This window comes from Ranitomeya variabilis, chromosome 1 (genome assembly GCF_051348905.1).
Source record: "Ranitomeya variabilis isolate aRanVar5 chromosome 1, aRanVar5.hap1, whole genome shotgun sequence".
Lineage (NCBI taxonomy): Eukaryota > Metazoa > Chordata > Amphibia > Anura > Dendrobatidae > Ranitomeya > Ranitomeya variabilis.
This window is the reverse complement of record NC_135232.1, coordinates 116,868,807-116,887,397: the sequence shown is the minus strand read 5'-3', so window position 1 is coordinate 116,887,397 and position 18,591 is coordinate 116,868,807. Positions and strand designations below refer to the sequence as shown.

At 46.3% G+C, this 18,591-nt stretch overlaps 1 protein-coding gene across 3 annotated transcripts in view; it reads right to left on the bottom strand.

The window, feature by feature from the left end:
* CCDC125 (coiled-coil domain containing 125) overlaps window positions 1-18,591 on the bottom strand; it is a 173,338-nt gene that overhangs the window by 89,662 nt on the left and 65,085 nt on the right. Inside the window, exon 1 of one of the 3 annotated variants that reach the window (XM_077288246.1) lies at window positions 14,229-14,311. The exons of 1 other annotated variant lie outside the window; for it this stretch is intronic. The gene's annotated coding sequence lies outside the window, so the exon portion shown is untranslated. Of the gene's footprint in view, window positions 1-2,264; window positions 2,273-14,228; window positions 14,312-18,591 lie in introns of those variants that run through there. One more of the 3 variants, XM_077288270.1, reaches the window with a different exon arrangement.

Below are 18,591 nucleotides of genomic sequence, written 5' to 3'. Positions count from 1 at the left end.
ACCAAGATCATCTCTCATCTGTTGGAAATTTGCCTTCCTGAAGTTTAGTGTCCTTGTAACCCCTCTACTACATATCTTTTTAAAGGATGCATGAAAACTTATTATTTTGTGATCACTATTACCCAAGTGACCCCCAGCCTTTATATTTGCTATGCGGTTTGGCCGGTTGGTTAATATTAGGTCTAGCAGTGCCCCCCTTATTGTTGGGTCCTGAACCAATTGTGAAATGTAATTGTCTCTCATAGTTGTCAAAAGCCTATTACCTTTGCTGGAACCGCAGGTTTCTGTTTCCCAATGTATTTCACGGTAATTGAAGTCCCCCATAATAATGACTACTCCTTGAGTCGCACAGCTTCATCTATTTGCTTTACGAGGATGTTCTCTGTTGCTTCCATTATTTTTGAGGACTCATAACAAACCCCTATCAGTAAGTTATTATTCCCCCCCCCCTCCCCTTATCTCCACCCACAGGGACTCTACATTTTCATTCGATTCACATATATTATCACGCAGAGTGGGTTTTACGGATGATTTTACATACAGACACACATTCCCTTCGCTTATTTGTACGGTAATTTCTGAACAGACTATAGCCCTGCAAATTAACAGCCCAGTCATGGCTCTCGTCCAGCCATATCTCAGATATCCCCACCATGTCATAATTATGCTCCAACAAAATGAATTCTAATTCCTCCATTTTGTTGGCGAGGCTTCTGGCATTAGTATAAATACATTTTATGTATCTCTCTGTACCTCTATTCTTTCTTAAATTATTAATTGTTCTAACCCCACCCCCCATGCCACAGCCACCCCAATTTCATTATTTGTGCCCAGATCTCTATCTTCACTTTCTTCCCCTCCTATAAAATGAATACCCTTCCCCCAGTCCCTAGTTTAAACACTCCTTCAACCTTCTAGCCATTTTCTCCCCTAGCACAGCTGCACCTTCCCCATTGAGGTGCAGCCCGTCCCTAGCGTAGAACCTGTAACCAACTCAGAAGTCGGCCCAGTTCACCAGGAACCTAAACCCCTCCTTCCTACACCAACTCTTGAGCCACTTATTAACCTCCCTAATCTCCCATTGCCTCTCTGGCGTGGCACGTGGTACAGGCAGTATTTCGGAAAATACCACGTTGGAGGTCCTTGTTTTCAGCTTGCAGCCTAATTCCGTGAAATCGTCTTTAAGGACCGTCCACCTACCTCTAACTTTGTCATTTGTGCCTATGTGCACTATGACCGCTGGGTCCTCACCAGCCTCTCCCAGTAATCTGTCAACCCGATCAGTGATGTGTCGGACTCGAGCACCAGGTAGGCAGCACATTGTTCAACAATCCCTGTCTTTGTGACAGATTGCCCTATCTGTTCCCCTAATAATTGAATACCCCACTACCAGCACCTGTCTGGCCTGCCCTGCTCTCCTATTTCCCTCCTTACTGTAGCAGTCACTCCTCCGGCTTTCAGAGGACATGCCTGGCTGCAGCAGTGCTACCCCTGTACTGGCACCCCCCTCATCTGCCATCTTAGCAAACTTATTGGGGGGTGCCAGATCAGGACTAGCCTCCCTGGCACTGTTTACTCCACCCCGCTTTCTAACTGTCGCCCAGCTTGCTGTTTCACTGTCCTGCAGATCTATCCTACCATCCCCCCCTCATCTATCAGATTGAGCGTCTGCTCAATGAGCAGAAGACTCCTTTCCATATTGTCAATGGATCACAGTGTTGCCAGCTGCACATTTAGATCCAGTATCTGGGCTTTCAAATTCACAAGGTGCTCACATCACGCACAGCAGTATGCACCCTCGACCGGCTGATCAAGGATTGCATACATGTGGCAAGATGTACACTGGATGGCATTATCAGTAGTGGAGCACATTTCCTAACGAGGATTGCACCAGACAGAAAAGTTAAATAAAAAATAAATGCAAAGTATTAATAAAATACAGATAGCAATTCAGTAATTTCTCCCTTGGAAACTCCCTGAATCCAAAGTCACTGAATCACAAGTCACACATTTACCACCGCTCGCACTTACGCTTCGGTCACACTCAGCTCGTTCACACTCTTCAAGCAGCAGATTTAGAGATTTTTTCTTCTTTTTCCCCTCAGCAGCAATCCACCCTGCTGTTCAATGCTCTAAAGATGGCAATACCGCACATCCAGATAAAGGCCAAGGCCCATTATGAAATGTGAGTGTTCCAGCACACATTCTATCTACTGCATTCAGCGCACCTGGCTGCTACAAACCATTAGAATACTCAGACCTACCTACATACCTGCTGCTGCGGTTTGAGCAGTAGACTAAAGATGGCCACCACCGCACAGCCAGATAAAGGCCAAGGCCCATTATGACACGTGAGTGTTCCAGCACACATTCTATCTACTGCATTCAGCGCACCTGGCTGCTACAAACCATTAGAATACTCAGACCTACCTACATACCTGCTGCTGCGGTTTGAGCAGTAGACTAAAGATGGCCACCACCGCACAGCCAGATAAAGGCCAAGGCCCATTATGACACGTGAGTGTTCCAGGACACATTCTATCTCCTGCAGGCAGTGCACCAGGCTGCAACTAACCATTAGAATACTCATACCTACATACCTTCCTGCTGCAGCAACTTCAGCAGTAGACTAAAGATGGCCACCACACAGCCAAATAAAGGTCAAGGCCCATTATGACACGTGAGTGTTCCAGCGCACATTCTTCTCCTGCCGGCAGCGCACATAGTAGCTACAAACCATTAGAATACTCAGACCCACCTATCTGGTGCTGCAGCTTCAGCAGTAGACTAAAAATAGCCACTACCGCACAGCGAGATAAAGGCCAAGGCCCATTATGACACGTGAGTGTTCCAGCACACATTCTATCTACTGCAGGCAGCGGACATGGCTACTACAAACCATTAGAATACTCAGACCTACCTACCTACCTGCTACTGTGGCTTCAGCAGTAGACTAAAGATGGCCACCACCGCACAGCCAGATAAAGGCCAAGGCCCACTATGACATGTGAGTGTTCAGCACACATTCTATCTACTGGAGACAGAGTACCTGGCTGCTACAAACCATTACAATACTCAGACCTACCTACTTGTTGGTGCGGCTACAGCAGTAGACTAAAGATGGCCACCACCGCACAGCCAGATAAAGGCCTAAGCCCATTATGACACGTGAGTATTCCAGCACACATTCTTTCTACTGCCGGCAGCGCACCAGGCTGCTACAGACCATTAGAATACTCAGGCCTACCTACCTGCTGCTGCGACTTCAGCAGTAATATAGTAGCATGGTAACATAGTTATTAAGGTTGAAGGAAGACTTTACGTCCATCTTGTTCAACCCATAGCCTAACCTAACATGCCCTAACTTGTTGATCCAGAGGAAGGCAAAAAAAAACATGTGGCAAACAGTAAACTTCACATTAGTGAAAAAAATTCCTTCCCGACTCCACATAAGGCAATCAGACTAGTTCCCTGGATCAACACCCTATCAAGAAAACTAATGTATATATCCTGTAACATTATGCTTTTCAAGAAAGGCATTCAGTCCCCTCTCAAATTTTAGTAATGAGTTACTCATTACAACATCATATGGCAGAGAGTTCCATAGTCTCACTGCTCTTACAGTAAAGAATCCGCGTCTGTGATTATGCTTATACGTTCTTTCGGGCAAACGTAGAGGATGCTCCCTTGTCCCCGTCTCAGGTCTACGAGTAAAAAGGTCATTAGAAAGGTCTTTGTACTGTGCCCTCATATGTTTATTACATTATTCTCACTGCTGGTGACACATCCCTCAATGATGCCCCCCGCCTCATACATTACTACCCCTTACCCTATCCTTCTCACACTATGAGAAACTTTCGCAACCCCTCACACTTAAAACCTGTGCCACTGACCCCCACCACCCTGCTTCCCCTCTCTGGGGCACTTTGGAATGCCCGCTCTGTCTGCAACAAGCGCCACATGGTCCATGATCTCTTCACTTCTCGCAACCTTTTCTTCCTGGCCCTCACTGAAACCTGGCTGACGCCCCCTGACACGGCCTCGCCTGCAGCACTGAGTTACGGTGGCCTCCACTTTACCCACACTCCTCGCTCTGGCAACAGACATGGTGGATGAGTGGGTATCCTTCTTTCTAAAAACTGCTCCTTCAACCCTATCCAACCCCCACCCTCCCTTATCCTCCCTTCTTTCGAGGTTCACTCTGTCCGTATCTACGCTCCCTCCAATCTCCAAATGGCCATCATATACCGACCACCTGGCTCAGCCACTGCCTTTATCGACCAATTCTCCACCTGGCTCCTTCACTTTCTCTCTGCCGACATCCCCACCATCATCATGGGCGACTTTAATATCCCTACTGACACCCACCAGCCTCCAAACTACTGGCCCTTACTTCATCCTTTGGACTCACCCATTGGTCCTCCACAGCCACCCACACAGACGGACATATACTAGACCTCATCTTCACCCGCCTCTGTTCCTTATCTAATTTCACAACCTCTCCCTTCCCCCTATCTGACCACCATCTACTCACCTTCTCCTCCTCACCTGCCCCCCATGTCCAGCCATTACCACATCCTCGCAGAAACCTCGCACATCTATACATTCACAGACTCTCATCTACCTCTGTCCTCCATATCTTCACTGCACGACATGGACAGCGCCACCGTTTTCTATAACTCCACCCTCACATCAGCCATAGACTCAGTCGCCCCTCTCACGCATGGCACAGTGCGACAAACCAATAGGCAACCTTGGCATAACAATGTCACAAAAAAACTTCGACAAGCATCCAGGGTTGCAGAGCGGCGTTGGAAGAAAACACGTCTGCCAGACGACTTCACTGCTTTCAAACAAGCTACATTTGACTTCAAATCAGCCCTCACCTCTGCTAAACAGACCTATTTCACTAACCTTGTATCTTCACTATCCTACAACCCAAAACAACTGTTCAGCACATTTAAATCTCTCCTTCGCCCACCACTGCCACCTCCAACTCCCTTCATCTCTTCCGAGGACTTTGCCACCTACTTCAAAAACAAGATCGACCAAACAAGGCAAACCTTTACTTGTCCACCACCCCAACCACTCCATATACCAGACCTCTGCCCTTCCCTAATAACCTCCCTCTCCAACATCACCGAAGGAGAGCTTATTCGCCTCTTTTCCAAATCACACCTTACCACCTGTGCACTTGACCCCATCCCTTCCCACCTGCTCCCCAACCTCACTAACACGCTTATTCCAGCCCTAACCCATCTCTTCAACCTATCGCTCTCTTCTGGTACCTTCTCCTCTGCCTTCAAACATGCCACCATCACACCCATCCTCAAAAAAACTAACCCTGACCCAACTGCTATGCCCAGCTATCGCCCCATATCACTGCTCCCGTTTGCTTCAAAACTCCTTGAGCAGCATGTCCATGGTCAACTTTCCTCCCACCTCTCATCTAACTCTCTCCTTGACAACCTCCAATCTGGTTTCTGCCCCCACCACTCCACCGAAACTGCCCTGACAAAAATTACTAATGACTTAGTCACAGCCAAAGCTAACAGACAGTTCTCCATCCTCCTCCTTCTTGACCTGTCCTCTGCTTTCGACACAGTCGATCACTGCCTACTGCTACAGATTCTTTCTTCCCTTGGAATCAAAGACTTCGCCCTGTCCTGGATTGCCTCATACCTATCCAACCGCACATTTAGCGTTTCCCACTCCCACACTACCTCCTCATCCCGCCTTCTCTCTGTTGGAGTCCCTCAAGGCTCTGTCCTAGGACCCCTACTTTTATCCATCTATACCCTTGGCCTAGGACAACTCATAAAGTCCCATGGCTTCCAGTACCACCTGTTTGCAGACGACACTCTGAACTACCTCTCTGGCCCAGATGTCACCTCCCTGCTGTCCAGAATCCCAAAGTGTCTGTCAGCCATACCCTCCTTCTTCACCTCTCGCTTCCTAAAACTCAATGAAGACAAAACCGATTTCATCATCTTTCCCCCACCTCACGTATCCCCCCCTACCCAATCTTTCTATTATGGTAAACGGCATCACGCTCTCTCCTGCTCCTGAAATCCGCTGCCTCGGGGTAACTCTTGACTCTGCCCTGTCCGTCAAACCTCATGTCCAAGCTCTTGCCACCTCCTGTCGCCTCCAACTCAAAAATATTGCCAGAATCTGTTCCTTCCTCAGCCCACAATCTACCAAAACTCTTGTGCATGCCCTCATCATCTCCCGCCTCGATTACTGCAACACCCTCCTCTGTGGCTTCCCCGCTAACTCTCTTGCACCACTCTGTCCTCAACTCTGCTGCCCGCCTAATCCACCTCTCTCCTCGCTACTCCCCTGCTTCTCCCCTCTGCAAATCCCTCCACTGGCTCCCAATCCCCCAACGAATCCAGTTCAAACTACTAACACTGATCTACAAAGCCATCCACAACCTGTCCCCTCCCTATATCTCTGAACTAATCTCCCAATATCTTCCCTCACGTAATCTTCGTTCATCCCAAGACCTCCTACTCTCCTCCACACTTATTCGTTCCTCACACAATCGCCTCCAAGATTTCTCCCGAATAACCCCCATCCTCTGGAATTCCATGCCTCAACACGTCCGATTATCCACCACCCTCGGATCCTTCAGACGGAACCTGAAAACCCATCTCTTCAGGAAAGCCTACAGCCTACAATAACCGAGCCGCCGCCTCACCACCGCCAGAGCCGCCGCACCTCACCCCTACCTTCTGTCTCTTCCCCACTATCCCATAGAATGTAAGTCCGCAAGGACAGGGTCCTCTCCCCTCTGTACCAGTGTGTCACTGTAAACCTGTTTACTGTAAATTATATCTATAACCCTGTATGTAACCCCTTTCTCATGTACAGCACCATGGAATTAATGGTGCTATATAAATAATAATAATAATAATAATACATTAAAATAAGATCACCCTTTAGCCTTCGTTTTTCCATACTAAATAACCCCAAGTGTAATAACCTGTCTTGGTATTGCAGATCCCCAGTCCTCTAATAACCTTGGTCGCTCTTCTCTGCACCCGCTCTAGTTCAGCTATGTCATTCTTATACACCAGAGACCAGAACTGTACACAGTATTCTAAGTGTGGTCGAACTAGTGACTTGTATAGAGGTAAAATTATGTTCTTCTCATGAGCATCTATGCCTCTTTTAATGCATCCCATTATTTTATTTGCCTTTATAGCAGCTGCCTGACACTGGCCACTAAATGTGAGTTTGTCGTCCACCCAAACACCCAGGTCTTTTTCATTGACAGTTTTGCCCAGTGTTTTACAATTAAGCACATAATTATACATCTTATTTGCTCTACCCAACTGAATAACCTTACATTTATCCCCATTAAAGCTCATTTGCCATTTATCAGCCCAAGCTTCTAGTTTACATAAATCCTCCTGTAATATAAAATTGTCACCCTCTGTATTGATTACCCTGCAGAGTTTAGTGTCATCTGCAAATATTGAAATTCTACTCTATGCCCCCTACAAGGTAATTAATAAATATGTTCCTAGTTTACATAAATCCTCCTGTAATATAAAATTGTCCCCTTCTGTATTGATTACCCTGCAGAGTTTAGTGCCATCTGCAAATATTGAATTTCTACTCTGTATGCCACCTACAAGGTCATTAATAAATATGTTAAAAAGAAGAGGGCCCAATACTAACCCCTGTGGTACCCCCACTGCTAACTGTGACCCAGTCCGAGTGTGCTCCATTAATAACCACCCTTTGTTTCCTATCCCTGAGCCAGCTATTAACCCACTTCCACATATTTCCCCCTATCCCCATTGTTCTCATTTTATGTATCAACCTTTTGTGTGGCACCTTATCAAAAGCTTTTGAAAAGTCCATATACACTACGTCCACTGAGTTCCCTTGGTCCAGTCCGGAACTTACCTCTTGATAGAAACTGATCAGATTAGTCTGACAGCAACCGTCTCTAGTAAACCTATGTTGATATTGGGTCATGAGGTTATTCCTCTTCAGATACTCCAGTATAGCATCCCTTAGAATACCCTCCAGGATTTTACCCACAGTAGAGGTTAAGCTTACTGGCCTATAATTTCCAAGTTCAGTTTTTGTCCCCTTTTTGAATATTGGCACCGCATTTGCTATACGCCAGTCCTGTGGTACAGACCCTATTGTTATGGAATCTTTAAAGATTAAAAATAATGGTCTATCAATGACTGTACTTAGTTCCTGCAGTACTCGGGGGTGTATCCCATCCGGGCCCGGAGATTTGACAATTTTAGTGATTTTTAGACGCCGCCGTACTTCCTGCTGGGTTAAGCAGGTGACATTTAATGGGGAATTTTTGTTATCACTGATCATAATGTCTGCCATGGGATTTTCTTGTGTAAATACTGGTGAAAAAAAGTCATTTAGCATATTGGCTTTTTCATCATCCTCATCCACCATTTCACCCAGACTATCTTTAAGAGGGCCCTCACACTATCACTATCATTTTTTAGTTTCTTACTATTTATATAGTTAAAGAATATTTTGGGATTATTTTTTACTCTCTCTGGCAAGGAGTCTCATTGTCTCAATCTTTACTGCCTTGATTTGCTTTTTACAGAATTTATTTCATTTTCTGCATTTATTTAATGCCTCATCACTACCTACTTGCTTTAATTCTCTAAATGCTTTCTTTTTGTCCCTTATTGCGCCCCTTACAGCTCTATTTAGCCATATTGGTTTCCTCCTATTTCTAGTATGTTTATTCCCATACGATATATTGTGCTCAGGTCCTATTCAGGATGCTAATAAACGTATCCCATTTTCTTTGTGTATTTTTATGTCTCAGGATATCATCCCAGTTAACTGCACCAAGATCATCTCTCATCCGTTGGAAATTTGCCTTCCTGAAGTTTAGGGTCTTTGTAACCCCTCTACTACATATATTATTATAGGATACATGAAAACTTATTATTTTGTGATCACTATTATCCAAGTGACCCCCAGCCCTTATATTTTCTATGCGGTCTGGCCTGTTGATTAATATTAGGTCTAGCAGTGCCCCCCTTATTGTTGGGTCCTGAACCAATTGTGAAATGTAATTGTCTCTCTTAGTTGTCAAAAACCTATTACCTTTGCCGGAACCGCAGGTTTCTGTTTTCCAATGTATTTCAGGGTAATTGAAGTCCCCCATAATGACTTCTCCTTGAGTCGCACAACTTCATCTATTTGCTTTACGAGGATATTCTCTGTTGCTTCCATTATTTTTGGGGACTTATAACAAACCCCTATCAGTAAGTTATTGTTTTTCCCTCCTCCCCTTATCTCCACCCACAGGGACTCTACATTTTCATTCGATTCACATATATTATCACGCAAGATGGGTTTTACGGATGATTTTACATACAGACACACATTCCCTTTGCTTATCTGTACAGTCATTTCTGAACAGACTATAGCCCTGCAAGTTAACAGCCCAGTCATGGCTCTCGTCCAGCCATATCTCAGATATGTCATAAGTATGCTCCAACAAAATGAATTCTAATTCCTCCATTTTGTTGGCGAGGCTTCTGGCATTAGAATAAATACACTGACTTTATGTATCTCTCTGTACCTCTATTCTTTCTTAAATTATTAACTGTTCTAACCCCACCCCCATGCCACCGCCACCCCCAATTTCATTATTTCTGCCCAGGTCTCTATCTGCACTATCTTCCCCACCTATAAAATGAATACCCTCCCCCCAGTCCCTAGTTTAAACACTCCTTCAACCTTCTAGCCATTTTCTCCCCCAGCACAGCTGCACCTTCCCCATTGAGGTGCAGCCAGTCCCTAGCGTAGAACCTGTAGCCCACTGAGAAGTCGGATGAGTTCTCCAGGAACCTAAACCCCTCCTTCCTACACCAATTCTTGAGCCACTTATTAACCTCCCTAATCTCCCGTTGCCTCTGTGGCATGGCACGTGGTACAGGCAATATTTCGGAAAATACCATGTTGGAGATCCTTGCTTTAAGCTTGCAGCCTAATTCCCTGAAATTGTCTTTAAGGACCTTCCACCTACCTCTAACTTTGTCATTTAAGCCTATGTGCACTATGACCGCTGGGTCCTCACCAGCCTCTCTCAGTAATCTGTCAACCCGATCAGCGATGTGTCAGACTTGAGCATCAGGGAGGCAGCACATCGTTAAATGATCTCTGTCTTTGTGACAGATTGGCCTATCTGTTTCCCTAATAATTGAATCCCACCCCACTACCAGCTCCTGTCTGGCCTGCCCTGCTCTCCTATTTCCCCCCTTACTCGAGCAGACACTCCTCCGGCTTTCAGAGGACATGCCTGGCTGCAGCAGTGCTACCCCTGCACTGACACCCCTCTCATCTTCCAACTTAGCAAACTTATTGGGGTGTGCCAGATCAGGACTAGCCTCCCTGGCACTCTTCCCTCTACCCGGCCTTCTAACTATCACCCAGCTTGCTGCTTCACTGTCCTGCAGATCTATCCTACCATCCCCCCCTCATCTATCAGATTGAGCATCTGCTCAGTGAGCAGAAGACTCCTTTCCATATTGTCAATGGATCTCAGTGTTGCCAGCTGCACATTTAGATCCAGTATCTGGGCTTTCAAACGCACAATGTTCTCACATCACACACAGCAGTATGCACCCTCGACCGGCTGCTCAAGGATTGCATACATGTGGCAAGATGTACACTGGATGGCATTATCAGTAGTGGAGCACATTTCCTAATGGGGATTGCACCAGACAGAAAAGAAGTTAAATCCAATATATAAAGCTGAGTGTGTGTGTGTGTGTGTGAGTGTGTGTGTGTGTGTGTGTGTGTGTGTGTGTGTGTGTAGGGCCGTATTTAGAGTTTCTGCTGCCCTAGGCACTTTTAGTGCTGCCTCCCCCTTTGGCGAGTATGACACTATCGGCAGTGACTTTGGCAAGAAACGCTGATGTGAAAGTCGCCTTTTGCTGCAGATCGGGCAGTTTTTCTGCATCTGCCGTGTAACGGATCACTTACGGCAACACTGCGTTCGGCCTCATTCATTCCCTATGGGATTTGTGGCACTTTGCCATGATCTAGCAAATGCGGTACCATACCTCCCAACGGGAAGGAGGTACAACGTTTGTGGCGTGCGTAGTGCGCCGTGGCAAATTTTAGGCCACGCCTCTGACCACACCCATTTCACAACTAGTCACACCCATATCCACGTCCCAACCACAGCCATTTAGCACTGCTGATCACACTGTTTTATATACAATAATTATAAACAAAAAAAATATGGCCACAGTGCTCCATACTGTATAATGGCCACACATGATGCGCCATACTGTATAATGGCCCCACATGATGCTCAATACTGTATAATGGCCACATATGATGCTCAATACTGTATAGCGGCCACCACACATGATGCTCCATACTGTATAATGGCCACACACCGTTCTCCATACTGTATAATGGCCACACATGATGCTCAATACTGTATAATGACCACACATGATGCTCCATAGTGTATAATGGCCACACATGATGCTCCATAAAGAATAATGGCCACACAGTGCTCCATACTGTATAATGGCCACACATAGTGCTCCATACTGTATAATGGCCACACATAGTGCTCCATACTGTATAATGGCCACACAGTTCTCCATACTGTATAATGATCCCACATGATGCTCAATACTGTATAACGGCCACACATGATGCTCCATACTGTATAATGGCCATTGGCCACACATGATGCTCCATACTGTATAACGGCCACACATGATGCTCCATACTGTATAATGGCCATTGGCCACACATGATGCTCCATACTGTATAAAGGCCACACATGATGCTCAATACTGTATAATGGCCACCCAGTTCTCCATACTGTATAATGATCCCACATGATGCTTAATACTGTATAATGACCCCCCCTCCTGTATGCATGGCTCATATTCCCCCTCCTGTATGCATGGCTCATATTCCCCCTCCTGTATGCATGGCTCATATTCCCCCTCCTGTATGCATGGCTCATATTTCACCCCCCCTGTATGCATGGCTCATATTCCCCCCCTGTATGCATGGCTCATATTTCACCCCCCCCCCCTGTATGCATGGCTCATATTCCCCCACCTGTATGCATGGCTCATATTTAACCCCCCCCTGTATGCATGGCTCATGATTCCCCCCCTGTATGCATGGCTCATGTTTCCCCCCCTGTATGCATGGCTCATGTTCCCCCCCCCCCCGTATGCATGGCTCATATTCCCCCCCTGTATGCATGGCTCATATTTCCCCCTCCTGTATGCATGGCTCATATCCCCCCCTGTATGCATGGCTCATATTTCCCCCGCCCCTGTATGCATGGCTCATATTTCCCCCTCCTGTATGCATGGCTCATATTTCCCCCCTGTATGCATGGCTCATCTCTCCACCCCACCCCCCGCTCCCATCTTGAATGGCGCGGCTTACCGTCCTCCTTCATCCCCCCCTCCCCTGTCCCCCCGTCCCTCATGCTTACCTGTTCCTCACTGTGTGGCCGCGCCGACATCCCTCTGGCTCTGTCCTGACTCCCGGCGCAGTACCTTGTTCCTGCGTGAGCGGTCATGTGATACCGCTCATTAAGGTCATGAATATGTGCATATTCATGACCTTAATGAGCGGTGCCACGTGACCGCTCATTCAGGAGCGCTGCAGAAGCCAATACCAGGCATCGCTGGAGCAGGGTGAGTATCGTCTTCAAGGAGGGTGGGAGGTGGGCAGGCAGCCGGGGGCGAGGAGGGGGCGGGGTCGGTCGGGAGGTGAAAAAAAAAGAAAAAAACCTTTCTCAGGTGCCGCCCCCTGCATTGTCCCCGCCCTAGGCACGTGCCCTCACGTGTCTAGTGGCAAATACAGCCGTGTGTGTGTGTGTGTGTGTGTGTGTGTGTGTGTGTGTGTGTGTGTGTGTGTGTGTGTGTGTATGTATGTCCAGGATTGGCATCTGCACCGTTGCAGCTACAGCCACAAAATTTTGCACAGTCACACATCTGGACCCCGAGAGCATCATAGGCTATGTTGTGAGGTGAAATTTTAACCCCGCGCGTTCCAATTCACCAAACAATTTTGCCCCTATCTACATAATGGGGAAAAAGTGAAAGGAAAAGTGTTGGAGGCAAGTTGACAGCTGCCAGATGTGAACAAGGGGGACTTAAAGAATGAGAGCGATGGCGCCAAAGAGTATATACCGTACAGTTGCTAAGGTGGGGCCCCGACATGGGATACTCACCACACACGGGGATATGAACACACACACAAAATGCGCCACACACTACCACGTGCTTGAACACATATCACCCTCAGCATACATTTCATCACACATTCACCAACCTCGCTACATAAAAGTCGAAACACAAAAGTCACCACTCAAAACTCGCCTCACGCAAAATTCGCCACATGCAAAACTTGCTACATGCAAAACTAGGCTCACGCAAAACTCGCCACACGTGCAAAACTCACCTCATGGAAAACTCGCCACACGCAAAACTTGCACAAGCAGAAAAATTGCCACATGCACAAAAGTTGCAACACATGCAAAAGTTGCCTTACACAAAACTTGCACATACTCAAAACGCACTACACATAAAACTCGCCACACGTAAAACTCGCCATGCACAAAACTAGCTGCACACAACTTGCTACACTAACCTGTCACATGTGTAAGATTGTTCTTACTGAGTGTATTGGGGGACACTCGCTTGGCCGCGATATTCAGCACACGGGCACGGTTTTTTCAAACAAAGCAGTCCATGCGGTTTATTAAGCCTCATAAACCATCATGAGCAGTCCATTTGCACACACTGAACCAGGACATCATATTAAGTTTCAGATCCTTAGTCTGTGGTAACTAAACACGCTGGACCTCACTGACCAGTTGCCGTGGGTTACCACACAGTTCATGATACAAGCACCAACAGTTTATGGAGGTACCTTACGGGAGCTCCTGCTCCATCTGCTGTCTCCTTGTCAGTCCACTGACTCATGGGAATCACCAACTTGCCTTTGCGGCATATCTTAGTTAGTCCAGATCCACCCAGAGGATGGTAGCTTCCCCAAGTTTCACTGTCCGCTGCTCAGGGATCCGGTCCTCCTCCCAGGACCTCCCACGCCAGCATGTGCTTTCCAGGAAGCCTTCTCCCAGGTCTTCCAACACAGGAACTTATACAGGGCCCCTACACAGGAAACATGTGACCCACCCCCCTGGTCACATTATGTACCTTGTAACCACACCCCCATAGGTGAGGTATGGATCACATGGGCTGGTCACTTGATCCTGACATCACTGCAGGTCCTCATACTCCTGCAGGGAAAAAGGTACAGTGAGTACCCTCACCCAGTGGTGAGGTATGTGGGTAGCCAGACCCACCCATCTCTCATAGCTACCCGCAACCCGGACCCAGGTGCACTAAATGACATCTTCAGTGCTTACGTGCTCTAAAGACAAGATACTCCGGGTTGCATCGCAGGGAGCATCCATCCCTGTGACACATACCTCCCATTAACCACAATGCCGGACACTGTCTCACTACCACATCCATGCATACTCATGGCCTCAATATGCCTCCGTGCGTAGACCATGCAGCGCCCTCTACCTGTTACAGGGGTCACTGCATCACACATGCAACTCGACACACAAAAAGTCGCTACATGCATGTCACCACATGCAACTCAACACACACAACTTGACACATGAAACTCGCCCTAAAACACACACAAGTCTGGTATTATCATCAAAAATAAAAATCTGATTAATAAGCAGACAAACTACAAGAGCAACAAATGTACAATATAGGAAATACGGCAGCTGTCAGTCACATGACCAGTCTATTATGTGTATGTGTGAGCTAATATATACTGCCAGGGGGGAGGGCTTCCTGTTGGCTGGAGATTGATCAGGCTGCCAATTTAGCTTACAAATACTGAGGTAAAAATACTGACCAAATAACGTGTGAACGAGGTCTAATACAAGAGGAGATGACACACAGATATATAGTGTATATATAGGAGGAGATGACACACAGATATATACTATATACAGGAGGAGGTGACATACAGGTATATACTATATACAGAAGGAGATGACATACAGTTATGTACTATATACAGAAAGATGACATACAGGTATATACTATATACAGGAGGAAATGACATACAGGTATATACTATATAGAGAAGGAGATGACATACAGGTATGTACTATATACAGAAAGAGATGACATACAGGTATATACTATATACAGGAGGAGATGACACACAGGTGTATATACTATATATAGGAGGAAATGACATACAGGTACTGTATATACTATATAAAAGATGAGATGACACATAGGTATATACAGGAGGAGATGACATACAGCAGGTATATACTATATACAGGGGAGATGACATACCGGTATATACTATATAAACATATCATTCATTCCCTGAACTGAAATATCCTGCATGTCTATTGCTCCATTCCCTTACAGCAAGCGGCTTGAATGGTAAACATATCATTCATTCCCTGAACTGAAATATCCTGCATGTCTATTGCTCCATTCCCTGACAGCAAGCGGCTTGAATGGTAAACATATCATTCATTCCCTGAACTGAAATATCCTGCATGTCTATTGCTCCATTCCCTGACAGCAAGCGGCTTGAATGGTAAACATATCATTCATTCCCTGAACTGAAATATCCTGCATGTCTATTGCTCCATTCCCTGACAGCAAGCGGCTTGAATGGTATCTGAGTCATTCTATCTTCGGCATTGAATCCTGCATATATCTATATATGTTAGTCATCTTATTATGCATTTGTTTGTGTTTATAGATATTTAACTCACTTTTGCTTGTCCCTATGTAGAGAGATCACATAACTGTTTCAAAGGGGTTTATGATCCATGTAGACCTGGATATTTGTTTATCTGATCACTACATTTATTGTGTCCTGCTGTCTCAACTGAGTTAGACTGATTGGTAACGAGAAAAAAATAAATAAAAAAAAAAATAAATCTAAGAGCTAGCCTTCTATAAATGTAGACATAGCTTGGGGATGTATTCATGCAGGGGTGCATTTGTGCACTATTATTCGTGTACTTTTATTCAAAGTATTTTTTTTCTAAGTATTCGGCAGTTATAACATGGCAGTTAGACAGGGCAGGAGACAGGTAAGACAATCTAAATCTATTCCCTATTCATTTGGAACAGAACAAATACTCACCATATGTATTTGTATAATCTATATCCTGGCTGCTGCATTCACTCACATTCACCGCCCTTGCATAAACTCCATACACTCCATCCATATCGGCCCCTCTGTCCTTGCCTCTCCTATGTATAGCACTCACGCTCTGTTCACATTGCTTAACAGCGCAGATCCATTCAGTCCCACCATCCAACACAAGAGACGCTCTCACAAATCACTTAACCATCTGCTCACTCTTTCTATCCTCCTTCTCCTAGAGACATCTCTCCAAACCCCGGCCCCCCATGTTATAGCCAGTCAAACCCCCCAATTGCTACACCCAGAAACCCCTCTAACCTTATTAATATTCCATGCATGCCTTCTGTCTCTTTCAATTGTGTCCTTTGGAATTCTCGCTCTGTGTGTAATAAACTCTCCTTCATTCATGACTTCTTCCTTTCTAATTCTCTTAATCTCCTCGCTCTTACTGAAACCTGGATCCAGCAGTCAGAAACCACCGCTGCTGCTGCTCTTTCATATGGTGGACTACACTTTTCTCATACCCCAAGATCAGACAACAGAGCAGGCGGAGGTGTTGGTCTGCTCCTTTCACCCAAATGTACCTTCCAAGTTATCCCCCAAGTACCCTCACTTGTATTCCCTTCCTTTGAGGTCCATGCTGTCAGACTCTACGTCCCCTTCTCCATGCGAGTGGCGGTGGTGTATCGTCCTCCCGGCCCCTCTCATCAGTTCCTGGATCACTTTGCCACCTGGCTTCCACACTCTCTCCTGTGACACCCCCACCCTCATCATGGGTGATTTCAACATCCCCATTGCTTCTCCCCTCTCCCCATCTGCTTCTCACCTTTTATCTCTAACCTCCTCTTTCGGCCTCTCGCAGCATACTAACTCTCCAACGCATGAAGATGGAAACTCCCTTGACTTGGTTTTCTCCCGGCTTTGCTCAGTGGATGATTTCACAAACTCCCCTCTCCCGCTCTCTGACCACAACCTTCTTTCATTCTATATCAAGAACTGCCATCCCGCTCAGGTCACCCCCACTTTCCACACTTATAGAAACATACAGGCCATTAACACCCAGAAACTTATGAAGAACTTGCAGTCCTCATTGGCCCCAATCTCCTCCATCTCATGTCCTGATTCTGCTCTGAAGCATTACAATGAAACCCTGCAAAGTGCCCTGGATGAAGCTGCACCTCCTATACATAGAACAACTCGACACAGATGGCGACAACCGTGGCACACGCTGCAAACACGTTTCCTGCAGCGGTGCTCCAGGTGCGCCGAACGTCTGTGGAGAAAATCTAATCTACCCGAAGATTTCATCCATTATAAGTTCATACAACTCTGTCCTTCACCTCTCAAAACAAACCTATTTAAACACCCTCATCACCTCGCTGTCCAATAACCCTAAACGTCTCTTCGACACTTTCCAGTCCCTACTCAACCCAAGAGAGCAGGCCCCAACCACAGATCTCCGCGCTGACGATCGGGCCAATTACTTCAAAGAAAAAATTGACCACATTCGACAGGAAATCATCTCCCAATCTTTTCATACCATGCACTGTCCTCCCTCCCCCACTGCATCTAGTTCACTCTCTGACTTTGAACCAGTTACAGAAGAAGAAGTAAGCAGGCTCCTTGCATCTTCTCGCCCGACTACTTGCACCAGTGACCCCATTCCATCACATCTCCTCCAGTCCCTTTCCCCGGCTGTCACCTCTCACCTAACAAAAATATTCAACCTTTCCCTCACTTCCGGTATTTTTCCCTCCTCATTTAAGCATGCCATCATACATCCATTACTTAAAAAACCCTCCCTCGACCAAAATTGTGCCGCTAATTATAGACCTGTCTCAAATCTTCCCTTCATCTCTAAACTCCTCGAACGCCTGGTCCACTCCCGTCTTACCCGTTATCTCTCAGATAACTCTCTTCTCGACCCTCTTCAATCTGGCTTCCGCTCTTTACACTCAACTGAAACTGCCCTCACTAAAGTCTCTAATGACCTACTAACAGCTAAATCTAATGGTCACTACTCCATGCTAATTCTCTTGGATCTCTCTGCAGCATTCGACACTGTGGATCATCAGCTCCTCCTCACTATGCTCCGCTCCATCGGCCTCAAGGACACCGTTCTCTCCTGGTTCTCCTCCTATCTCTCTGACCGATCCTTCACTGTATGTTTTGCTGGTTCCTCCTCCTCTCACCTTCCCCTTACTGTTGGGGTTCCTCAAGGATCAGTCCTAGGCCCCCTCCTCTTCTCTTTGTATACTGCCCCTATTGGACAAACAATCAGTAGATTTGGTTTCCAGTACCATCTCTATGCTGACGACACCCAATTATACACCTCTTCTCCTGCTTTCACGCCGACCTTCTTAGAAAACACCA